This window comes from Muntiacus reevesi, chromosome 11 (assembly GCF_963930625.1).
Source record: "Muntiacus reevesi chromosome 11, mMunRee1.1, whole genome shotgun sequence".
In the NCBI taxonomy this organism is placed as follows: domain Eukaryota; kingdom Metazoa; phylum Chordata; class Mammalia; order Artiodactyla; family Cervidae; genus Muntiacus; species Muntiacus reevesi.
Genome location: NC_089259.1, coordinates 37823867 through 37849919, shown reverse-complemented (window position 1 = coordinate 37849919; position 26053 = coordinate 37823867). Strand labels below are relative to the sequence as shown.

The following is a 26053-nucleotide window of genomic DNA, read 5'->3' as shown; positions in this document are numbered from 1 at the left end:
AGGAGATCAATCCTGAGTGTTCATTGGAAGAACTGATATTGAAGCTGAAACTCCAATACTTTGGCCACCTGATGCAAAGTTCTGACTCATTTGAAAAGACCCTGAATGCTGGGAAAGATTGAAGACAGGAGGAGAAGGGGACAACAGTGGGTGAGATGGTTGGATGGCATCACTGACTCAATGGACATGGGTTTGGGTAAACTCCATGAGTTGGTGATGGACAGGGAGGCCGGGCATGTTGTGGATTATGGTGTTACAAAGAGCCAGACATGACAGAGCGACTGAACTGAACTGAATTGAACTGAACTGAAACAAATTTGATTGCTGAGTAGACTCCTTTGAGAGAATTGCAAAATGGTATGGACACCAGAAAGTTTTTATAGGATAAGAATAAAGAAAAAGGAAAAGAAAAATAGAAAATATCTGATTTAATGTGGCCACATAGTCAATTGGTTTGGGTGAAAAAGCCCGGAGTTGGCTTGGTATTTGGAAAATCTTTCACTAGGTAGAACACATCTCCTCTAAGACAAGCGGAGCATTTATAGGGACAAAAAAGTTATCTAGGTTTCCTTGGCTTAACTAGCACCCTAGGAACAACTCATAATGTGGATGATGTTTTTTGCTTCATTTTTATGACTAAATTTATTTTCTTTGGGAGAGCCAATAACAATTTTAACTTAAATGTCTACAAAATACCTCTTGGATTAAGATGAACTTTACCATTTGCTGATTACTCACAATATTCCTACTTATCCTAAAAACTGTTTAGTCACTAAGTCATGTCTGACTCTTTTGTGGCCCCATGGAATGTATCCACCAGGCTCTTGTGTCCATGAGATTTTCCAGTCATTTTCTTCTCCAAATACAAAAATTTACTTACTTTGTATTACTATAAATGAAGATTAACATATAACCATTATTTTTGTTTATTTAAAAGAACCATAGTGCATTTTTCTATTGAAACTTGTGTTTGCTCTCTCTAATGAATTAGAATGAAAAGAAATTGCAAAGCAAATTTTTCAAAGATTCAACAGTTATTCTTTCTAACATATTTTTGGGGATTTACTGAAAGTCTAACTAGAGGTGTCCTTCAATCTAATAGGTTCCAATAAAAAAGAAATCTCCATATTTATTTTCATAGTAATAGTCATTAACCTTAAAACCATTTTGAACTACAGTATGGGTACATACTTAGATTCTGAGCTTTTCCCCTCCAGTCCTTTCAACATTATTTGTTTTAATTAAGAAAGAGTCAAGCTTTAAAACATCTTCTGAAATTTTGTTTTTTCTCCTCATCAACTACTTTCAGAGGAAGCAAATGGAAAGATTTATGAAGGGGAAAGAAAGAAAGAAAAGAAAGGAAGGAAGGAAGGATGGAAGGAAGAAATAAAGAAAAAGGAAAAAGAAAAGGAAGAAAGATTTTAGGAGGCAGCTCTGTTAAGACCCAAGGATCCAGTAAAATTTGGCAGCAAGAGGTTCAAATAGTATTCTCTTATATTTATTTAATATATGGATGCCATAGCCAAACACTTTATCTTTCTTGTGCTCAACTGGAGGAAGTGATGAGCTGGCACACACATCTGTTGATTTTGGCCGCCCTTAACGAACCCCTTCTTTGTAGGGCACTTTGTTGTAATCATAGATATTGACATCTATTTTAAGCTTTATTTTAAATGCTTTGGCTTTGCATCTGAAATAAATCATCACATTTTCTTGACAGGGAATACTGATTCTTATGCTTTCTGTTTATGGTTCTGGCTTTGTGTTTGCAACATGGAAGAAAAGTAGTATGAATTATTAATTAGACCGTTGATTTGATATATTCTTTATTTTTTTTAACTTGAAGTATACTTAATTTAGAATGTTGTGTTAGTTTCACATATATAACATAGTGATATACATATATGTATATACGTATATATATATATACAAATATATACAGAGATATTATTTTTCCGATTATTTTCTCTTATAGATTATTACAAAAATTAAATATATTGAGCATAGTTCTATGAGTTCCCTGACTTACACAGTAGGCCCTTGATTTGATATATTCTAAGCTCAGTTTTTTTGTTTATTTGGCACATTTTCATTAAAATATGTGTTTTGTTATTTGACTAGCTAGTGAATCTGTCCATCGCTAGGAAAAAAGGGCATAGTCATATGCCTGAATTTATGAAGACTGTTCCATCTCAGTAGTACACTGAAACCAGTCAATATTTCAGAACTCCCTAATGGAAATCTAGTCTCAAATTGAAATGTTACCAATGAAGAAACAAAATTGAGACTCTGTCCCTTAGAAAACAAAGGTCTGTGTATTTTATATCCAGCATCAGTGATTTATTTGGATATATTTATTTTGGTCCCCAGTGAAACAGTTCTCCAGAATGTTGAAAAAGGAATTTTGGAGTCTATTATTTATTTATTTAATATGGAAAAAAATGCTAAATGCATAATTTCACTTGTATGAAATTAAGTATTTTCTCTCAAAAATATCAATACTACTACAATATTACAATGATTATTTATTAAAATGAGAACTAAACTAGAAAATGCGAATTAAATGTATTTAATATGCACTTAGGTTCTGTTCATTGTGGATTCTTGCAAATGGTTCAATGGTTGGATTATGTTCAGCAATATGCATCAAGCAGATAGACAGATGTGAGAGAGACATGGAGACAGATGTGTGAGGGAGAAATATATTTTATACAAATTAAAATTGCTAAGCAAATCAGTTACTTTAGAGAATTTCTTTTCTACAGACTGTCTTTTCCTAACTCAAATTTAGGAAGAACAAGGAGGTATAGGCAACAATCATCATTTAAGGAGTTAATAAACCTCTAAAATTCTGTGATCTCAACATGTTAACAATGTAAATGGTAATTACTATACAGTCAAGTGAGTTTATACTCAATAAAAACATGAACACACCAAAACTCACAAACCTAAAGCTTGTTTCAAAAATAATGTATGTTTCTTTATCTACCAGGTTGAAAACATTTGTAAAAATACACCAAACATTTTGGATATCTATAGAGAAAGTTCACCTCCTACTATCTTCAGTCTGTACAGAAACAGGAAAGAATATTAATACCAACTTAAGTTGGATAAAGGAAAGGGAGTCAATTTAAAATACTGTGATTGTGAGTATGTGTATAGTATGTGTTTGGGAGACAAGAGAGAAATTGTGTGCATATCTCTGACTTGGGTTCTAACTCTGCTTATATTATCACTTCATCATAATCCTACTGATCTAGGACCAGTTTAATTTCGATTTGTTGATTTTGTAGACACATTTGCCATCTTACCTAGGACCAGAGCCTGGTGGCTAAAAGAGTGTGCATTCTGTCCTTAGACATACATTCTCCATTCTGCACACCTAAGAGTTACATGAATTTGGAGTGGTTACACAATTTCTTTACATCTTAATTTTCCACTTTGTGAGAAAGAATTACAATCCCTAATTTATAGATTTGCTTTGGGAACATGATACATGGAAATCACCTATCATAATGAATAGCTGTATTCAATAAACTTTTCCCCAAACTTTGAAATGATATCATGGAAAATAATTGCATTCATCTTAGAATCACGTTATTGCATGAGGATACAATCTCAATATAATATTTGTTTTTAGTTTAACTAATAGAATCAGGGCATTTGAAGCTGGTTGTTTCATTGGGAGTCCATTAAGGGATATATGGATATTTGTAATCAGACATTTTTTTTTTTTTCCTGTGCATCAAATCAGTCTTGTTTCAGGCATGGGTAACTAAAAAGCTTACATTACTACCTAATTTGCTAAGCATTTGTTTTTATGCAAATATAATCCTGTAAAGTAATAGCATAGACATTTAATAAGTTATATTTAATGAATATCTAAGAAGACTGAAATTAGAATTTGTGCATCTTGTAACAATCATTGGCTAATAACAGCTCAATAAATTACTGTTAGAGAAAATTATGAATGGAAAAGAAAAAAGCTAAAATGGAATCACACTTGTTTGGCTTAAATGTGATTGTTTACAGTTCTAAGTTATTAAGTAAATTCTGAATAGACCTATTTGAAGGGTACTACTTTTATCATTTTGCAGCATATTTTACTAACTAAAAGGTGCCTTATTCCTCCATAATACCCTATGTGTTGACTCTCTAGAAGGTAATAGCCTCAATGTCTATATTTTCCCCCGATCCATTGATAAGTTGAACATTCTGGTAGCATCCCTATGTTTTACTTCAGGGCTACATTTACACATTAATGTGACTATGTTTTACCAATTAGAATTAGGCTTCTGGTAGCTTGCTTGTCACTTGTTTCCTTCTTCTTACTCGTATTTTAAAAGCTTATATTCTGGTAGTAACAAACCTTTTCTATTTTTTAACTTTGTCTCTGATTTTTTATTTAGGACATTGCTTTAAAGAGGCTAGGATATTGGGGGTCTGAATTTCACCGTGCTGTGCTGTGTTTGTTTGCTCCGTTTTGTCCAACTCTTTGCCATCCCATGGACGGTAACCAACCAGATTCCTCTGTGCATGGGATTCTCCAGGCAAGAATACTGCAGTGGGTTGCCATTTCCTTCTCCAGGGGATCTTCCTGACCCAGGGATCAAACGCATGTCTCCTGCTGTAGCATAGTGTTCTTTACTACTAAGCCACCAGGGAAGCCGGATAGGTAAATTATATTTATTTTGATATTTATCTTTTCCCTCCTTCCTTTCCTTCATTTTCTTCCAAACTTCTTCCTTCCTTAGTTTTCCATTCATTTACACATTCAACAAATATTTATTGAGTACCAACTATGCACCAAGAGTTGTTTGGCTAAAATTTCTTTTTTTTTTTTCTCACATTTGGTTAAACAATAGAATAAATCTATATTACTTAATGCCTGCCTCCTTTGATTATGGTCAAATTAGATACTGTTTTTATTGCTTTAGGAATTGCCTTAGGCGTTCTGAGAGTCAGAATGCCTGAGGCAATCATCTCTGTTCTATTAATACCACATGGATCAGCCATAGTAGCAATCTTCTCATTTCTCCACAAGTGAAAAAGTTGGTGCTAATAAAAAATCAGCCTTCAAAACCATTGCTGACTCCATCCATCAAACTCCTGGTAGAGAAAGGGAAAGTGAATAGCTCTATGTGAACAATTTGTATTTACTGGGTGTAAGAGATTACTCGATTGCCTGTTGATTGCCTAACCTCATTTAGGCTGGAGCAACTGGCAAGTGTGAATATAATTAATTGGGGATTTGGGATAGTATAGAAACAACTGACCTGTGTGATGGTTGCCACTGGAACTATAAGTACCACTTTGCCTTTACGGGAGACTATGGGGAGATTTAAGCCAAAGGAAAAATAATGGAAGTGATAAATCTGCTCTTAATTATTTTTGCATATATTATTTTCAATTCTGTAACAACTAAACTGAGGTCATCAGTCCTAAGATTAGTCCCTTTTTAAATTGTTAGTGCTCATGGAAATAACAATCCACAGTGAGACATGGTGCTCTGTGCTATTCTGTTTTATGGTATTCCCTTGCTCTTTCTTCCTTTCACATACTACTTTAAAACCCACCCAGGCTCCATCAGTGCCTTAGGCTGTGAAATCTGAATAGGAAATGAGTTGCTCCTAGACAGATCAGATACATTTTATATGCAAGTCATTTCTTCCAGGATATCATCAGAGTACAGTAATCTGAGTGTTTGACATAGTGATTTATCAGTGTCTTTAATATGTCACTTAAATATTAGAGTCCCTTGACCAACAGGATTTGGTTGGAGTGGTGGCTAAACCTTCTGTTTTCTTTTTCTTTCTCTGTTTTTGTTTTTTTGTTTGTTTATTTTTAAGATGCCCAGTTTAGCACAACCAATTCTTATAACACTTATTGTATAGTTGTCTTTGGGATTTTTATTTCCACATTTTGTTTCATCACCTTATACATTTTGCATCTCTTTCCTCCAGCTTTTGTCTAATCCTTACAGGATTATGCTTATCCTGAAAGTTCTACCCCTAGAATATATTGAAAGAAGTGGCTCAATTAATAAGCCATCTTATTAAAACATTCTTTACATTTTGTGATTTTCTCTAAGTAATATTCTCTAAATATTACAAAAATATTTTGGGCTATAAACTTTGTAACAAAGGAAAAGAAAGAATGAAAGTGAGGGAGTCATCTGAATAATATTGGAGTTGACTGCCAGTGAGCAAAAATATTTTGAATCTATTAGTTTGATGAAATATTTTAAGCATAGGGAAAAATTACCAGGGAAGCTGAATGAGAGCATTCCTTAAAATAGCTTTATTAGTTACTCCCCTCATGATTACAAAATCTTTGACAATCACACACCTGGTACACAGGAAGGTGCTTGATTCAGGACCATGGGGGCCTCATTAGCAGATTCTTCAATACAACTGCTTTGGTGCCAGTGTCAATTAGAATTTCTTTGTAAAATAGCAAGAATACATCTTTCCACTGTTTTCCTCTCTGGTGGACAAAAGGCCCAAGAGACTAAAAATTAATAATTGAAATCAGCATTCATAATATCTAGAAGTTAACTGCTTTAATGTTTTGTTTCTTTAACTAACTAAAATAAAATTTCATTTGTAAACAGATTTGGGACAAAATTTGTAGTAGACATGACTTCTTTTTGTCCCCAGAATGCCTGTTCTAAAATAATGTTCAATGTAATTGCAATCAATTCCCAAAAGGTGCTTTTAAAAGGAGCTTTATTTCATTATCACTGTTAGTTACAATGATAACCAATGATAGGTAGGATGAGATAAAAATATACTTGTATTAACTGAAATGGAATTATATATTTGTTCAGTTTCCTCATATATAAAAAACTGATAATATATACCATGTGATGTTATTGACAATGTCATAGAAAAGGTCTTATTTAGCCTCCATAAAATGATTATTTTTCTTAAACTTGAAGGATTTCACCAAAATGATATTTGCTACTTGAAAATGTTTTTCTCTTTGGCAGTTAGTTATAAGATTCTTCAAATCTCTTTGGTGTCTTTTAGATACAGTGCTGCAGAAAGTTATTAAATTATCTTAAGAAGATAGAAGTATTTTGTATTAGTGTTAGAGATTTAATTTACACTTAAGTGCTCATTCTTATCTATATAAGCTGGTATAAATAACCATAGCTACCTCTAAGCAGCTGCCTGCTCAGGTACTTTACTTTCATTATATCTCTTACAATACTACATATTCTTATCTACTTTTTTTTTTCTGTAAGCTAATACTCTCATATTTCTTAATTATTATTTTATACTGAAGAATAGTTAATTTATAATATTTCAGGTGTATAAGTCTTCATTGCTTATCTATTTTATACCTTTTTTGTTCAGTTGCTAAGTCATGTCTAACTCTTTGTGATCCCATAGACCTTAGCACACCAGGCTTCTCTGTCCTTCACTGTCTCCCAGAGTTTGCTCAGACTTATGTCCATGAAGACATCCAACCATCTCATCCTCTGTCATCTGATTCTCTTCCTAATCTCAATCTTTCCAAACATTAGGGTCTTTCCCAATGAGCCAACTCTTCACATCAGGTGGCCAAAGACTAGGAGCATGAGCTTCAGAATCAGGTTTTCCAATGAATATTCATGGTTGATTTCCTTTAGGATTGACTGGTTTGATTTCCTTGCTATCCAAGGGACTCTCAAGAGTCTTCTCCAGCACCAAAGTTCGAAAGCATCAATTCTTGGGTGCTCAGCCTTCTTTATGATTCAACTCACACATCTGTACATGGCTACTGGAAAAACCATAGCTTTGACTAGACAGACCTTTGTCAGCAAAGTAATGTCTCTGCTATTTAATATACTGTCTAGGTTTGTCATAGCCTTTCCTCCAAGGAACAAGTGTCTTTTAATTTCATGGCTGCAGTCACCATCTGCAGTGATTTTGGAGCCCAAGAAAATAAAGTCTGTCACTATTTCCATTTTTTTTTTCCCATCTATTGCCATGAAGTGAGGGGACCAGATACCATGATCATTGTTTTTTGAAGATTGAGTTTTAAGCCAGATTTTTCACTCTTCTCTTTCATTTCATCAAGAGGCCCTTTAGTTCCTCTTCATGTGTTGCCATTAGGGTAGTGTCATCTGCATATCTGAAGTTATTAATATTTTTCCTGGCAATCTTGATTCCAGCTTGTGCTTCATTCACCGTAGTGATGCATATTTGCTCACCCCAAATTCCCAATTTAATCTCCCCTCCCTTTCTGCTTTGGTAACCATAAGATTGCTATCTATGTCTATGAGTCTATTTCTGTTTTGTAAATAAGTTAATTTAAATCATTTTCTTATCTACTCTTTTAACAGATGAGGAAAATGAGACTCTGAAAGTTAAATAACTTATCCATTGTCACATAACTGATAAATGATAAAAGTAAACTTAAATTTTAGTGCTTTTTTTTGGACTGTGAATTTTCTGACACTTCCGTATGGATTATTTTTTACCTACAAATTAAACTGTAAAATTAACAGAAAAAAATATTGCCATTTTGTGGGCTTATAAAATCAGTATATTTCAGTTCAGTCGCTCAGTCATATCCAACTCTTTGTGACCCCATGGACTGCAGCACACCAGGCTTCCCTGTCCATCACCAACTCTCAGAGCTTCCTAAAATTCAAACTTGCTCAAACTCAGAGCTGAACTCAAACTCATGTCCATAGAGTCGGTGATGCCATTCAACCACCTCATCCTCTGTCATTCACTTTTCCTCCTGCCTTCAATCTTTCCCAGCATCAGGGTCTTTTCCAATGAGTCAGTTCTTGGCATCAGGTGACCAAAGTATTGGAATTTCAGCTTCAGAACCAGTCCTTCCAGTGAATGTTCAGGACTAATTTCCTTTAGGATGGACTGGTTGGGTCTCCTTGTAGACCAAGGGACTCTCAAGAGTCTTCTCCAACACCACAGTTCAAAAGCATCAATTCTTTGGTGCTCAGTTTTCTTTATAATCCAACTCTCACATCCATACATGACTACTGGAAAAAATATAGCTTTCACAAGATGGACCATTGTTGGAAAATTAATGTCTATGCTTTTTAATATGCTAACTATGTTTGTCATAGCTTTTCTTCCAAGGAGCAAACATCTTTTAATTTCATGGTTGTAGTCACTATCTGCAGTGATTTTGGAGCCCAAGAAAATAAAATCTCTCACTGTTTCCAATGTTTCCCCTTCTATTTGCCATGAAGTGATGGAACCAGGTGCCCTGATCTTAGATTTCTAAATGTTGTGTTTTAAGCCAACTTTGTGTTTTAAGCCTCCTCTTTCACTTTCATCAAGAGGCTCTTTAGTTCTTCTTTGCATTGTCATAAGGGAGGTGTCATCTGCATATTTGAGGTTACTGATAATTCTCCTAGAAACCTTGTGCTTCATCCAGCCCAGCATTTTGCATTATGTACTCTGCATATAAGTTAAAAATTCAGAGTGACAATATACAGCCTTGACATACTCCTTTCCCTATTTGAAACCAGTCTTTTTTTTCCATGCCCAGTTCTAACTGTTGCTTCTTGACCTGCATACAAATTTCCAGGAGGCAGGTTAGGTGGTCTGGTATTCCCTTCTCTTGAAGAATTTTCCACAGTTTGTTGTAATCCACACAGTCAAAGACTTTGGCATAGTCAATAAAGCAGAACTGTATGTTTTTCTGGAATTCTGTTTCTTTTTCCATGATTCAATAGATGTTGGCAGTTTGATCTCTGATTCTTCTGCTTTTTCAAAATTCTGCTTGAACATCTGGAAGCTCATAGTTCACATTCTGTTGAAGTCTGGCTTGGAGAATTTTGAGCATTACTTTGCTAATGTGTGAGATGAATGTAGTTGTATGGCAGTTTGAACATTCTTTGGCATTTCCTTTCTTTGGGATTGGAATGAAAACTGAACTTTTCCAGTCCTGTGGCCACTGCTGAGTTTTTCAAATTTGTTGGCATATTGAGTGCAGCACTTTCACAGCATCATCTTTTAGGATTTGAAATAGCTCAACTGGAATTCCATCACCTCCACTAGCTTCGTTTGTAGTGACACCTCCTAAGATGTACTTGACTTCACATTCCAGGATTTGTGGCTCTCGGTAAGTGATCACACCATCATGGTTATCTGGGTCATGAAGATCTTTATGCATAATTCTTCTGTGTATTCTTGCCACTTCTTCTTAATATCTTCTGCTTCTGTTAGGTCCATATCATTTCTGTCCTTTATTGAGCCCATCTTTGTATGAAATGTTCCCTTGGTATCTCTAATTTTCTTGAAGCGATCTCTAGTCTTTCCCGTTTTCTTGTTTTCCTCTACTTCTTTGCATTGCTCACTGAGGAAGGCTTTCTTATCTCCCCTTGCTATTCTTTGGAACTCTGCATTCAGATGGATCTATCTTTCCTTTTCTCCTATGCCTTTAGCTTTTCTTCTTTTCACAGCTATTTGTAAGGCCTCCTCAGACAACCTTTTGGCCTTGTTTAGTCTTGATCGCTGCCTCCTGTACAGTGTCATGAACCTCCATCCATAGTTCTTCAGGCAGTCTGTCTATCAGATCTAAATCTTTGAATCTATTTGGCACTTCCACTGTATAATTGTAAGGGATTTGATTTAGGTCTTACCTGGATGTTCTAATGGCTTTCCATACTTTCTTCAATTTAATTCTGAATTTTGTAATATAGAGCTCACGATCTGAGCCACAGTCAGCTCCCGGTCTTATTTTTGCTGACTGTATAGAACTTCTCCATCTTTGACTGCAAAGATTAAAATCAATTTGATTTTGTATTGGCCATCTGGTGACATCCATGCATAGAGTCCTCTCCTGTGTTGTTGGAAGATGGTGTTTTCTATGACCAGTGTATTCTTTTGGCAAAAGTCTCTTAGCCTTTGCTCTGCTTCATTCCATACTCCAAGGCCAAATTCGCCTTTTACTCGAGGTGTTTCTTGACTTCCTACTTTTGCTTTCCAGTCCCCTATAATGAAAAGGACATCTTTTTCTAGGTGTTATTTCTGGGGTCTTCTAGGTCTTCATAGAACCGTTCAGCTTCTTCAGCATCACTGGTCAGGGCATAGACTTGGATTACTGTGATATTTAATGGTTTGCCTTGGAAACAAACAGATCATTCTGTCATTTATGAGAATGCACCCAAGAACTGCATTTTGGACTCTTTTGTTGACTATGAGGGCTACACCATTTCTTCTAAGATATTCTTGCCCACAGTAAGTAGATATAATATAATCTGAGTTAAATTCACCCATTCTAGTCCATTTTGGTTCACTGATTTCTAAAATGTTGATGTTCACTCTTGCCATCTCCTGTTTGACTACTTCCAATTTGCCTTTATTCATAGACCTAACATTCCATTTTCCTATGCAATATTATTGTTTACAGCTCAGGCTTTACTTCCATCACCAGTCACATCCACAACTGGGCATTGTTTTTGCTTTTTCTCCATCTCTTCATTCTCTCTGGAGTATTTCTCCACTGTTCTCCAGTAGGATATTGGGCACCTACTGACCTGGGGAGTTCATCTTTCAGTGTCGTATCTTTTTGCCTTTTCATACTATTCATGGGGTTCTCAAAGCAAAAATACTGAAGTGGTTAGCCATTCCAGTGGATCATGTGGATTCACTCTACTCTCCAGTGGATCATGTTTTGTCAGAACTCTCCACCATGATGTGTCCATCTTGGGTGGCCCTACATGGCATGACTCATAGTTTCCTTGAGTTAGACAAGCTTTATAAAATATTAATGCCAATAAATTTTGTCTGCATTGCTTTCTGATACTAAGAAACATAGCAATGAAGCATAATTCCACAATATATAGTAATTTTTGGTTTGCATTTTCCACTCACATCCTTCTTTATGACTAATTTTCTTCCTTTTTGAATTTCATGATTTTTTTAAATTGCAGTATCTTGTATTTCTTCAGTAATATATAAAATTATTATTATCAATAACATTACTTTCTCTGGTCATTATGGGCAATGTGAAAGTGTGGGCCTTTCTTATATAATTTATGAAAACTTCTGTTTATGTTGACTTTGTGGAATATATTTTCAATGACACTTAGTAGATATTCATTAAGCATCTCTCTCTCTCTCTCTCTCTCTCTCTCTCTCTCTCTCTCTCTCTCTTTTTGGCAAGAACTTACATAGATACAAGAATTATAAAAGCTAGTTAAACATAGTCTGTGCTTTCATGAGCTTGTAAATACATCCAGAACATAAGTGTAAACAAAGAAATGAACTGAAATTAGAAGTCACTGAACTGGGAAGTATGTACAGATTGGCTAAATTGTTATAATCACAAGTCTGTGCTAGATACAGACACAAAAAGCTTAATGATAATATTGAACCTTACAGATAGATAACCTTGCTACTATATTTAGTGGTTTTCTAGAATTTGCTAATTCTTTTTTCTATTTGTCCACAGGTTTGTTAATAATTTAAGCATTGTTATTTATTGAAAAATAGTATTAAAAAAGATTTCATAAAAATTTTGTGATCATGACCATTTGCTTGTTTTCTGCTATAGTAAAGTTAAATTTTTTCTGTTAACTTTAACATGCTTTCATTGTACTCCGTACTCAGTCATTTTTGTGTCTAGTCTCTAGGTTCTCCTTTAAGAAAAAAAGAAGTGATTTCCTTAAAATTTTTAAGTATCTTTAGTGTGCCTAATGTGTACATAAATCTCTTGGAGTGCTTGTTAAAATACAAATCTGCATTCAGTAATTCTTTGTTAGGTCCTGAGATTCTACATGTCTAATAAATAAGCTTTCAGATTTTAATGATGCAACTGTCTTAGAGTATTTAAGAAACAGGACCAACAGTAGTCATGACTAATCTGCATTCACTAAGGCTGATAGTCTATATCACCTCTGTGGTCAATTAACCTACTAATGCTTTATATGGAAGCAGGAACAGAAATATTTTCAGTAAACTTGAATTCAATCAGGTTGGGTTTAAAAGAGTTAACAGATTAGAATCAGAAACTGGATCACATTACATGCTCTCAAATCTGTTAACATTTAGTTAATTCTGTTTTTTAAAATCTTAGCAGTAAAGTAATCTGATGTTAAACTGCTTTATTACTACCAATGAACATGAGTTTGAGCAAGCTCTGGGAGTTGGTGATGGATAGGGCAGCCTGGTGTGCTGCAGTCCATAAGGTCGAAAAGAGTCAGACACACCTGAGTAACTGAACTATCTCCCTTAAAATATCTTTTATAAATATAAAATTTATACATCTGTTATTTCCTATAAATAGTAAGTTCATTGCCTATACTGGCTTTTATCTAGTCTACATCATTTATACGTACTGATGATATATCATCTCACTACGGAAATGATAATAATCAAATTTCAGCTATTCTGTCTTTCTTCATTATCAGAGAGAAAGAAATTGAAACATCTGTATATAATCCATGTCCTTACATTTGCCAAAACTTGCTTTGTTCAGTAGTGTGGACTTGTGGCATATGATACTTGTACATATTCGCTTTATTTGAGAGTGAAGTCCAGTCGCTGCTTCAGGTCTGGCCCTGGCATAACTCTGGATGCAAATTTGGGAGGAAACTACCAAGATGAGGTTGTGAAAGTTTGTCTTTTAGTCTGGTACACTGTAGCAATGACTCTGAAGCTTTCCCCAGTCTGTTCCCACCACATTCACTGCTCTTCTCCCACATACAGCCCTCCCAGGATATATCTAGAAAACAAAACCCAACCGGAATGCTATCTATCTCCTCCTTTTACATTTTTACTATAAAAGAGTTCAAAAAGTTAAAAAAAAACACTGTTATAATTATGAATTCTTCTGAACCTAGGTCCTATCTCATTAATATTGCTCTACAATATTTATTTTTATTTAAACAATGAGATAGACAAGAGCATCATAATTTTCTAACTTTTCAACTTGAAGCATTTAAAAAGTAGAGTGATTAAGAGGATGGCCCAAGTCCATATGAAGTTTTCAAAACATTCACTATTATGTTAATAGTAATCACAGATATTTAGTGTTTTTTATACTGTGCATTGTGTAAAGCTCTTTCCATACATTTTCTCATTTAAAGTTTCTTAAAACACTAGTTATTATTCGATTTCAGAGACAAGAATTAAAGCTTAAGAATTCAAGTGACTCACACACCTGTTAAAGGACAGATGAATACAGAAGGATTTTTGATCCCAGGACCTAGTTCTTAAATATCATTCTACAATATTTATTTATTTATTTATTTTTGATGAAGTAAGGATGATGGGAGGATAATACAACTACAGCTTTTAAATCTTTGATGTAAAGTAATTACTCATTACGGGAGAAAGATGGTTGCAGATAGTCTAATTTTATACAGTTAAAAATATTCTATAAATCTGGGATTCAATTATGAACTGAACTTGAGATTTGAGTATGTTAGTGGAGTTTATATGTGCATTGCTAAAGGAAAAGGAGAATAAAGTGCTTACTATGATACTTTCTTCATTTAGTTTGTAGGTGTTTGAGGTATTGGAATAGAAAATGGCAACCCACTCCAGTACTCCTGCCTGGGAAATTATATGTACAGAGGAGCCTTTCAGGTTACTGTCCATAGGGTCACAAAAAATTGGACACGACAGAGCATGGTATAGTACAGCATTTGAGGTAGAAAGAAAGGCATCATGAGAGACAGAACAATGGATACAGATTGCTTCCCTGTTTTACTTTTGCAAAATGCATAATAATTGCTGATAATTAGTTGTCAATAGTTGAAAATTAAGTGGATTGACTGATGAAGGCTTGAATGGAGACACTATACTAAGCTCTGTGCTCATTTGCACAGCAGGACACATTGTCTCAATTTTATCCCAACCTTATATCATTATTATCACAAGTTTATATATAGCACTTAAGGAGGAAAGGTGATTCGCTTAAGATTGCATAGCAAGAAGGGCAAACAGCAGAGTCAGACTACAAACCCAGCAAGTCTTCCTAATCCTTGTGCTCAGTTGCTCAGTTTTGTCCAACTCTTTGTGACCCCATGGACTGCAGCCCACCAGGCTCCTCTGTCCATGGGATTCTCCAGGGAAGAGTACTAGAGTGGGTTGCCATTTCCACCTCCAGGGGATCTTTCTGACTCAGGGATCAAACTCAGGCCTCCTGAGTCTCCTGCATTGGCAGGTGGATTCTTTACTGTCTGAGCCTTATACTAGTTATTAAATTTTGCTAATGAGTATAGATGGAAGGAACTGTTTGTAGACTAGATGTCTAGCTATTTGCTTCCATAACAACTCTGAGAAAGGTAATCTTACATAGCCAAGATTACGCAGGGCAAAAGTATTCAACAGATGGTCCTGTTTCAACGTAATAACTAACAATATGATTTAGCTTGGATATTGACTTGGAAAAATATTTTTTTGCAAGAGGTGGTTATATATACTTAAAACATCTTCTAAACTTTGAGTTAGTCCACATGAGATCATACTACCTGGGGCTATTCTGTATTATCAGAGCTCCAAAATTACTAATCATCTGATAACACTGAACTGCCCACAATGCCAGGCCTCAAAAAGGAAAGATTAAATTGAATCATGTTTGGGATTTTAAATAATTTTTAACATAAATATTTTTAACAGGAATGTTTATACATAACACATATCTATGTGTGTGTATTTAGATAGATAAAGACCTATTTGCACACAGGTATATACACAAGATTCTAAAATTTGACAAGCCTTCACCCCAGATTTGAACTATTAAAAAATATATTTTACGTACATAAAAGACATGCTGTCAGCAGATAGAGTCATGTTGGCAGCCCATGGAATAAGTCATGTTTTTCTAGAATTGATTGATGGTTTGCTAAGGAAAAGAATTCAGAGTTTGGGGGAAAAATGTCATAAAACAGAAAATAAATATGAACTACTGTGGTATTTGGCAACCTTTTATCAACTCTGTTAAGCCAAAAGGGCAGTCTGCCAAACCTCAAATACAATTGAATTTTATCTAGAGTAGATAAAAATATTGTAGCAAAATAAATAAGGAGAAAAGCATAGTATCATCTTAATCTGAGGAAATATGAGGGGATTGGAATATTGACTATCTTTTACATTAACAAACCCATGAACTGCTTTTGTTTTGTTTTCTTTCATAAGATATACAGCAGAGGAGATGTTAGGTTATAGTCCCAGTGGGCAGCTCCTCATTGGGTGACTTTGTGCCTGTTATTTAACAGATCTTGATGTCTGCATTGAGCAATATAAGGTGTTGAAAATACATCAATATTCATCTCATTCCAGCAATAAAAAATAAATCCATGTTTTAACTTTACAGAGCAACATGAAACCTTGTTTTTACTTATTTTACTTTAAAAGTTGCACTTTTATTGAAAATCTCTGCAGGTACAGAGTTGTCACCCTGGACTCTCTAAAACAGGGGTCCCCAAACCCCCACCATGGACCAGTACTGGTCTGGTCTGAGGCCTGTTAGGAACCAAGTCACACAGTAGGAGATGAGTGGTGGGCTACTCAAATGAAGCTTCATCTGCCGTTCCCCATTGCTTGAGTTACCCTCCTAACCATTGACCCCTCCTCCCTTCAGTCTGTGAAAAATTTGTCTTCCACGAAATTGGTCCCAGGTGCCAAAAAGGTTGGGGAACCACAACTCCAAAAGGGATTCAAGTCTTAAATTATTGTTTGGGCCCATGCCTACTGAGTTTCCTGAATAAGTTTGCCATTAAGATTAACTACTATGTTTGCAGTTAGGACATAAGGATATTCTCATTGACCTACTATATATATTATAGGATTTCTGTAGCGTGTATAATTTAGGAAACACTGCGAAATTTAATTTTTAAACCTTACTACTATTCACTTTATGTAAACTGAACAAAATTAATGTTGTATTATGTCATAGAATTAAGAATTTCAGGGTCCCTTGAAACATAAGTAGACAAATACACCTTAATTTGTCCAAGGCCATGCTGCTATTGTCCTCTAATTATTAACAATAATTAATATTGTTTCATTCTCAAAGTATTTGAAGTTGAACAATTTGATATTTTCTCATACTGCCTATAGGATGTATAAGAAATCCCTCCCAACTTTCTGAAGTTGAACTTCAGATCTTCATAACTGTTTTTTTTTTTTTTTTTTCACACTTCTGGGGAAATTTAAAATGTATCAACTAAACTCCCAACTTTCTGGAAAAAGAAAAATAATTTCCATTTAGGAAACATGTATGAGCTATGAATAAGAACTTAGAACTCTTAAAAGAATAATTCTCATTATGTAACAACAGATTTTTAAAAATAGTAATAGAGCAAATGTGGTTTTCTATTTATTAATAAATGTATTAGTATGCTTGTTTATGAATACTGCTTCCTCTTCAACTCTTGATTGTAAGAGGTAAAAGACAACTGGAAACTGTCCTGTGGTGTTTACAAAACCATTACACCCTTGGCTATCATTTACACTCTTCATCTCCATGCTAACCAAGAAATTTTGCAAAATTAATTCAGATTTTATCTTAAAAAGTTAAGCAATTTAGGAGTCATGAAAAATGTCATGAAACTTATCTATTCATTTTGTTTATGCCAAGTACCTGTCTCTTCTGCTCTTGACATGGCATGGTGGCTATGGGACTCCATTCTTAGGATTAAATATTTATGAATTTTTAGTAAAGTGAAATGCTGAAACTCTTAGTCCAGAGTTGAATTATTCTAGCGTGTTTGTCCAAAATACTACAATGTAGTAAACAGTGACGTCTTAGGAGGGAAGGGAGATTTAGATGCATAACTTTTAGTTGGATAGTAAGGCTCCTGATTGGGAGAGTTAGATTCTCAGATGCTGCTCTTGCAACAGGATTTCACTGATACTAACTCGGAAAACAGCTGCCTGTATCAAAATCGCATTGTGGTCACTCAGCAGTTTCTGTCAAGCTCAAGGCTGAGTTACTCAAGTAGCCCCTGGCACCCAGAGAGTTAGAGACAACTGGTTGTTACATGAGGCTAATCATACAGACCACTTAACAGCATGCCTATCTCAGATGAAAAGCACCTTCACATTTTGTGGATTATTGCATAAGCCAGCACAGTAATGTGCCACATGTTTCCAGATACTGTTTAAACTACTTTATTAAGCAGGGAAATGTAGCTGGCAGTTCCTTCTTATAAGTCAAGTTATCGGTAACATTATCCACCCATTTTCACACTGAGTAATCTCTAAATCTGTTTGCTATATGCACATGAACTGAATCATTATTATGATGAAATTTGAAACACCCTAGAGTAAAGGAGAGGCAAGGGAAAAGAAAATAAGAACCTGCTGAGCTAGTCTTGAAGGCAGTCAAAACAAGGGGATTGCTTGCATGGACGTGTGGTTTGTGCTTTCAGAGATGCTGCAGGAGATGTGGTGCTGATGGGAGGCTCTGTAGCAGGTGCGTGGGCTCTCCTGGATCCTCAATGTGCTCAGTTGCTTTAGTCGTGTCCTGACTCTTTGGGACCCTGCCAGGCTCTTCTGTCCATGGGGCTTTCCAGGCAAGAATACTGGAGTGGGTTGCCATTTCCTTCTTCATGGTATCTTCCCAATCTAGGGATTGGATTGGGTTACTATCTTAATAATGAATAGCATTAATTCATATTAATATTGGATTAATATCTTCTGTGTCTCCTGCATTGCAGTCAAATTCTTTAATGCTGATCCACCGGGGGACTCAATAATAGAGGTTAAATATGCAGTGAGGGTCACTGAGGTTTTGTATCAAGAATGTTATGAAATCACTGCATTTGAAATTAGAGGTAGTTGAAAGTTGGCACCTGTTTCATTCAACTCTTAAATGTTACCTTTTGACCTTGTCATTACTGCATGGGTTTCCTCAGCAGCAATGCATTTTTCAGCCGTGAATTTGATAGCTTTTTATTCTGGCTGTTTATTGCATTGGGAATTGCATGTTCATAGAAAGCAAAGAAGAGAAAAAAGAATGCTTGTTTTTATGGCATAGGGCTAAAAACAACACACATTAGTCTTGTACCTCTAGGGACAGGATGCTCCCTCTGGAGAGGGTGACATCATAATTAATTACACCATTTGTTTCATGGTATTGAAATTCAATCTTGACTCTAGTGTGTACTCAGAGTTGATCCCATTTGCAAAACCACATGTCCATACCTCGAACTCTAGAAGTGTGTCATTAAACTAGTAACATCTTCTGCACTTTATGACTTGACTACTAAATTAAAGACAACTCAGAGTCCCTCAATACTGGGTTGAATTTGGAAGGAAAGATAATCTCTTAGTACCATTAGAGTGCTGATGATCCCTCATCAATTGGCTTAATTAGCAAATCTCTCCTTACTTTGAAATAATTGAAACTAATTAAATGAAAGGAGAATGATAAAAAATGGTTATATAAGATGTTTTGTCTAAGTAATTTTGAGATGCTACAGAAATAAACAAATTATTTTGTAAATCACATATTAATAAGTTCTATCATTTGGATAAGATTTTTCAAGTTTAATGACTCATGTAAAGGGAAAAAGTTCATTTTAAACTTTACAACAAGAAGAAATGGACATTCTCTATAACAGATTGAATAACCAATGAAACGGATAGCCATATTTTTTTTCAGTTGAGTGAGGTTCTCCATTGCCTTCAAGAAGTAGAAGGTACACAATATTTCATTTTAATAACACATATTACATAATTGATCTCATAATATTCCTAAGGCAAAATATGTGAATAATCTGAAATTTTATTTATTAAGAAAAAAATTATACTACTCTTTATTAATAAAAAATTTCATTCTTTTGAATATCTTACATGAATATAGCCTACTGTATGCCAGACCCTATTCATAGTATATTTACATTGCAGGGGAAGTATGATAAAAAGGACTCACCATTTTGAGAATGTTGTCTTGACAAAGATTCTTTGCTTGACAAAACTTTAGAAGGTTCCTAAACCTTCTCCTGGGCTCCTCTCTGCACTTACTTTAAAAACCTAGTTTTAACAAAAGTCATGCTAAGTCGATTTACCCAGAACCCCTCATTCTCCATATCTGATCACCCTAGTATCTGCTCAGGTTCTTCCACCTCCACCATCCCCCAGAGGATGCCCAATCACCCTGGCCTATCTTCACCAAGAAGCCTTTTAGATGGATTTTATCAGAACCCTCAGTTATTCCTAACGTTTTCTCTAATTTGATATTTCACCCACTGACCCACCTACTCTGCTTCTTGGCTAAAACTTCCCATTTGCCCAGTCTGTAATCAGAGTTGACCCTGATCTCTCTCCCCACTGGGAAATTTCCATTGCAGTGGCCCCTCTTTCTATGTCTGCAATGCAGGAAACCAGGGTTCGATCCCTAGTTCAGGAAGATCTCCTGGAGAAGGAAATGGCAACCCACTCCAGTATTCTTGCCTGGAGAATCCCATGGACAGAGGAACCTGGAAGGCTACAGTCCATGTTGTCACAAAGAGTCAGACACAACTGAATGACTAACAATAGCAACTCTTTCTATGCAGATCGTCCTGAATAAAGTCTACATTAATATCTTTAGCAGGAGTCAGTAAGACTTTTTTTCTTTAACAATCAGTCATCTTTGAAGACTTAAATCAGTTAATAAAACTTTATTTTTGAGGCTTTGATAAATATTAACTAGATTTAATTTTTAAGAGCAGATTGAAACAAATAATAATTCCAAGGGAAAAAAAAAACTGATTAATGAAGTCTGTGCATTCTTGACTTGATTAGGAGTATTATTGCCATTTTGTTAAATTTTCTCCCAGAAAGTCTTGTAAAAAATATCAGCTTGTCCCCATTTTACGAAAATTGAAGATTCAATAGTTATAAATGAATATATATATTTCAAAACAATTATTTGGGGTCTGGTGAATTCTTTGGAAATATGTTTCCTGATGGCTCAGAAGGTAAAGAATACACCTGCAAAGCAGGACACCTGGGTTCGATCCCTGGGTTGGGAAGATCCCCTGGAGGAGGGCATGGCAACCCACTCCAGTATTCTTGCCTGGAGAATCTCACGGACAGAGGAGCCTGGTGGACTACAGTCCATGAGGTCACAGAGAGTCAGACACTACTGAGTAACTAAGCACATACTCTGTTTAAGTAAACTGTTTTCTAAAGTTAACACAGTAACATTTAAATAATTTCTAAAGAAGTGGACTATATGAATTTTATGTTTTAAATGTTCAAAAGAATTTCAAAAATCCCCAGGGCCATTCTCTACTTGCTTAACAATATATCTTAAGCTTTCTGCAATTTGAAGAACATATGCATTGTGTTAATATTTTTAAAAATAACCAAAAATGGTTATGGCAATTCTGAACATTTAGGAATTATATAACATTTTCTTGCTTGAATTCATATATTAGTTTGTATCTGCTTGATTTTTAGAAGCATACTTTCCCTTAATCCTCAACCAAACAAAATGATAAATTCTGACACTCTGGTAATTTGCATAACAATTGGCTGCAAAAAGTAATTTATTAATATTCAATGAAGTTCTAATTTGCACAATGCCTGCAGCAATATGTAAACTTCATTTTGCTTTAAGATGGAAATTTGTTACAGTGCAAATATCAGTAAGTATAATTTTATTAATCAGTCCCAATGAGCATTTGATTCTGTGACCTTGACAATGTCTATACTTTCGTCCTAGGATACACATGAAAAAAGAAATTGAGGTCATTGCACTTTTTTTTTCCCTTGTTGCTACTTAGCTACACACAGTTCTAGATATTTGAATATACTATTGTGCAAAGAGCTCAGCTTGTTTTTAATCATGTTCATTAATGTAGCCAAGTTTCCTGTTTTTCAGGCAAATAGTGAGCTATGGGGGAAACATTCAGACATGTTTCTGTCTTCTGGAGCTTTGAGACTACATATTTTGAGTTTACAAGGATCTATTTGGAATGGAAATGCTGCAAATGTATTCATTTAATTAATAATAGTAGTTATTATTCAATTAATAATAGTAGTAATAATAAGAGTGCTTTTGATATGCCAGGCACTATTCTAAGTATTAGCTCATTTAACTTTTACAGCCACACTAGGAAGTAGGTATCATTACTTTCCCCATTTTAAGTTTGGAAAATGAGGAATAGTGAGGTTGGTTAATACAAAGAACAGTTTGACCTATATTGCAAAGTTTAATTTTTACTAACATTTTCTCCTTAGATTTGAATGTGCCAGGACATTAACCAAAATTTATATACAATTAATGTATCTTACTGACTTAAACTTATTCTCAAAAGTTTGAGATTATCAAGGTATTGTATTATCACTTATTCATTTGATATACATGTATGTGAAGGGGTATCTACAACTCGTTCCATCCAGGCACTGAAAATTCATTGGTGAGTGAGACAAAGGCTTGTAGTCTTAGTTCTGATACAATAGTGTTGGAGGCTAATGCTAAACAAGTAAATAAATACATGCATACAATATTTTTAGGTAACATTAAGGAAAAAAAAAAAAGCAGTGAAAAGCAGTTGACTGTGGAGAAGGGAAGAGTTACAGTGTAATTTCAGTGGTTAGAAACTACTTAGTTAAATGAAGACATGAATGAAATGTGATGGTATTCTCTTAGCTTTATTTATGAAGTAAAGTATTCCAAGGAAGAAGGAATAGACTCCTGGGGGAAAATGAGGTTGGAATTATAGAGTGAAAAAGAAAGGTAGGGTTGAGTGTAGTGAGGCCAGAGAGATTCCGACAGCTGGATGATGTTCTGAACTTCAGTGACCCAGGAACACAGTATGGATTTTATTAAAATATTATGAGAAATCAATGGAGAATTTGAGGTATGATGTCAAATGCTATGGATTATTATTTTAAAAGATAATTCTGGCTTCTGTACAGAAAACAGATTTAGATAGCTAGAAGGGAAGCAACAAAACAAGTTGAAAGTTCCTGTTTCAATCTAGTTGCTTAGGGCCAAAATGGTGTAGAAGTGATGGAACATGATCAGACTCAGTATAGATTTACATGGTTGAGCTAACAAAATGTTCTAACAGGTTACACTTTTAAAGCCATCACCCATATTGCTAAATGTCTACACAAGCAGACTCAAAACATGTTTCATTTTTGACTTAGTTTCTGATACTTTAAATTGACATTTGAAAGAAGGTAGAGTTTTAATGAAAGTTAGGAGAGATAGTTTAAAATCACTGATTGTTTTTACATACCAGTGGTTGTGCATGCCCGAATGCGTGTGTGCGAAGTCGCTTCATTCATGTCCAATTCTGTGCGACCCTATGGACTATAGCTCGCCAGTCTCCTCTGTCCATGGGATTCTCCAGGCAAGAGTACTGGAGTGGATTGCCATACCCTCCTCCAGGAGATCTTCCTGACCCAGGGACAGAACCTGTGTGTCCTGTAGCTTCTGCATTGCAGATGGATTCTTTACTGCTGAGCCACCAGGGAAGCCCTATCAATGGTTGTACTGAAGGTCAAATAGACATAGACAATGTATAGGATTTCTTATTCCCTGAGAGTAAATTATATGTGAAATAAATACTGGTATTTATATATCATAGCAGATACTTATTGCATGTTACTATCAATTGGTGAAAACTAATTTTATTATATATTGAATGCCTTGCTAGTAAATTCAACACATGCTGATAGGTGACTCATTGTGGTGATGTTAATGATGATATTCCTTCAATGCATCAATATTCCCCCAAGATTTATTGAGGTATAATTAACAAATAATTATAATAGACTTAAAGTGTGCAATGTGATGATTTGATATACATATACATTGTTTAATGATTCCACAATGCAGTTAATTAACACATTCATAATCTCACAGTTACCCCCTTTTTTTAATGAGAACACCTAAGATCGACTCTCTTAGTAGATTTAAATTATACATATAGTCTGATCAACCATAGTCACCATACTATAGATAGATTGGAAAAGGAAATGGCAACCCACTCTAGTGTTCTTGATTGGGAATCCCCATGGAGAGAGGAGCCTGCTGGCTACAGTCCATGGGGTCACAAAGAGTCGGACAGGACTGACTGACTAACACTTTCACTTCCACTTCTACAGACAGGTATAGTTAGATCACTAGAATTTACCCATCTTGTAACTGAAAGCGTATGTCGTGTTACAAACCTCTCCTCATTTCCCACACCTTCCAGACTCTAACAACCATCAATCTTCTCTCTGATTCTATGATTTCAATTTTTTTTATATTCCACATGAGTGAGATCATACAATATTGAATTTCCTAGCATAATTTATGCCACTTGGTAAAATTCCTTTCAGGTCCATCCATGTTGTTGCAGATGGAAAGTTTTTCATCTTTCCTAGGCTGAATAATATCTTACCATACATATGGATATAGATATAAATGTACATACATATTCATCAATATGATATACATGCCACATTTTCTTTATTCATTCATTAGTCAATGGATATTTAGGCTGTTTCCATACCTTGGCTATTGTAAATAATGCTGCAATGAACATGTTGGTGCAGATATCTCTTTTAGATTATAATTTTAATTCCTTTAATATACCCTGAGTGAAATTGCTAGATCATATGGTAGTTCTAGTTTTCACTTTTGAAGAAACTCCATACAGTTTTCCATAATGGCTGCACCAAGGTACATTCCTAACAACAATGTGAAAGGAGTCTACTTGTTATTTCTAGTCCATTTGTTATCTCTAGTCTTTTGGCTAAAGCCATCCTAACAGATGTGAGATAGTATCTCACTGTGGATTTGGTTTGAAATGCAACAAGAGTTTTTTTTGAGTGACTTCAATAGTGTACAATCTCCACTTTGACAACCATCTATCCTTGGCATGGTCTATGGGATGATAGTTTTCACAACTGTCTGACTGCCTCTCCTTATTCAGTCAATGTGATTCCCTCCTCAATCGTCGATTATATAAACTATCTTTCATACTTTCCAACTAAGATAACAACAGTGCATGCTAAGTTACTTCAGTCGTGTCCAACTCTCTGCGATCTTATGGACCATAGTCTGCCAGGCTCCTCTGTCCATAAGATTCTCCAGGCATGAATACTGGAGTGGATTGTCGTGCCCTTCTCCAGAAGATCTTCCCGATCCAGGGATTGAATCAGAGTCTGTTACATCTCCTGCATTGGCAGGTGGGTTCTTCACCACTCGAGCCACCATGGGTTTAATAAAACAATGGTATAAGATTGTAAACAGAGAGTGGAGATAAGAAAGGAGTTTAATATGGTAAAATATGACTGTGAAATGTATAAGACAAACTATGGTAAAATATCCACCTGGGAAAAATAGGAATAAAGATTATATAGCCAAACAATTCAATAAATTATTATAACTTTATAATAAATATAATAAATTTATAGATAGTTTATAAATTATTATAAATAATTCAATAAAAACTTCAAGGAAGATTATATAGCCAAATAATTAAAATCATTTAGAGTCATTTCTTTGCAACTTCATACCTCATACTATACCAGTAATTTCTGATTATAATCACCTTTTTTGGGAAGAAAATATTAATGTATTTACTCTTGGAAAAGTGTTGAAGAGAATGAGTGAAGCAGCTCTGAAGTCTGGGGTCTGTGCTCAGCATTCCCCCTGGGTGAGATTCAGTTAGACAAATACCTCCTTCAAGATCACCACCAAGAGGTCATTTCAACTATGTTCACTTTTACACAAACCCAGAGAGAACCATCTTTACTCTATGTAATTTTGATAGAAGAACTGGACTCTCTTCTCTGTGACATGAGTCTTTTGGACACTTATGCCTGCTAACGGAAATGCTTATACTCCAGAGAAAAAGAAAGATGAACTGAAGAGAAGATGGTTCTAGAGAATTGCTAGCCATGAAAAGAGATTTTTAACTTTTAAATCAATCTCTTAGTATATTTAGCATTCAAAAATTGGTAGAATATGGTTAAGTTGTATTTAGAACTGATATATTGAAGAGATGGCTATACATTTCACAGGATTATATCTGTGTTAGTACAGAATTTAGTGGCTAATATATTTATTTTTGAGGGTGTAGACTTTTATTTTTTTTTGCTTTTATTTTGTATCAGGGTATAGCTGATTAGCAAAC

General features: G+C 35.0%; 1 protein-coding gene across 1 annotated transcript in view; it reads left to right on the top strand.

The window, feature by feature from the left end:
• The window catches only part of LOC136144132 (protocadherin-9-like), a 682777-nt gene that overhangs the window by 97641 nt on the left and 559083 nt on the right, over window positions 1-26053 (top strand). The window lies entirely within an intron of this gene.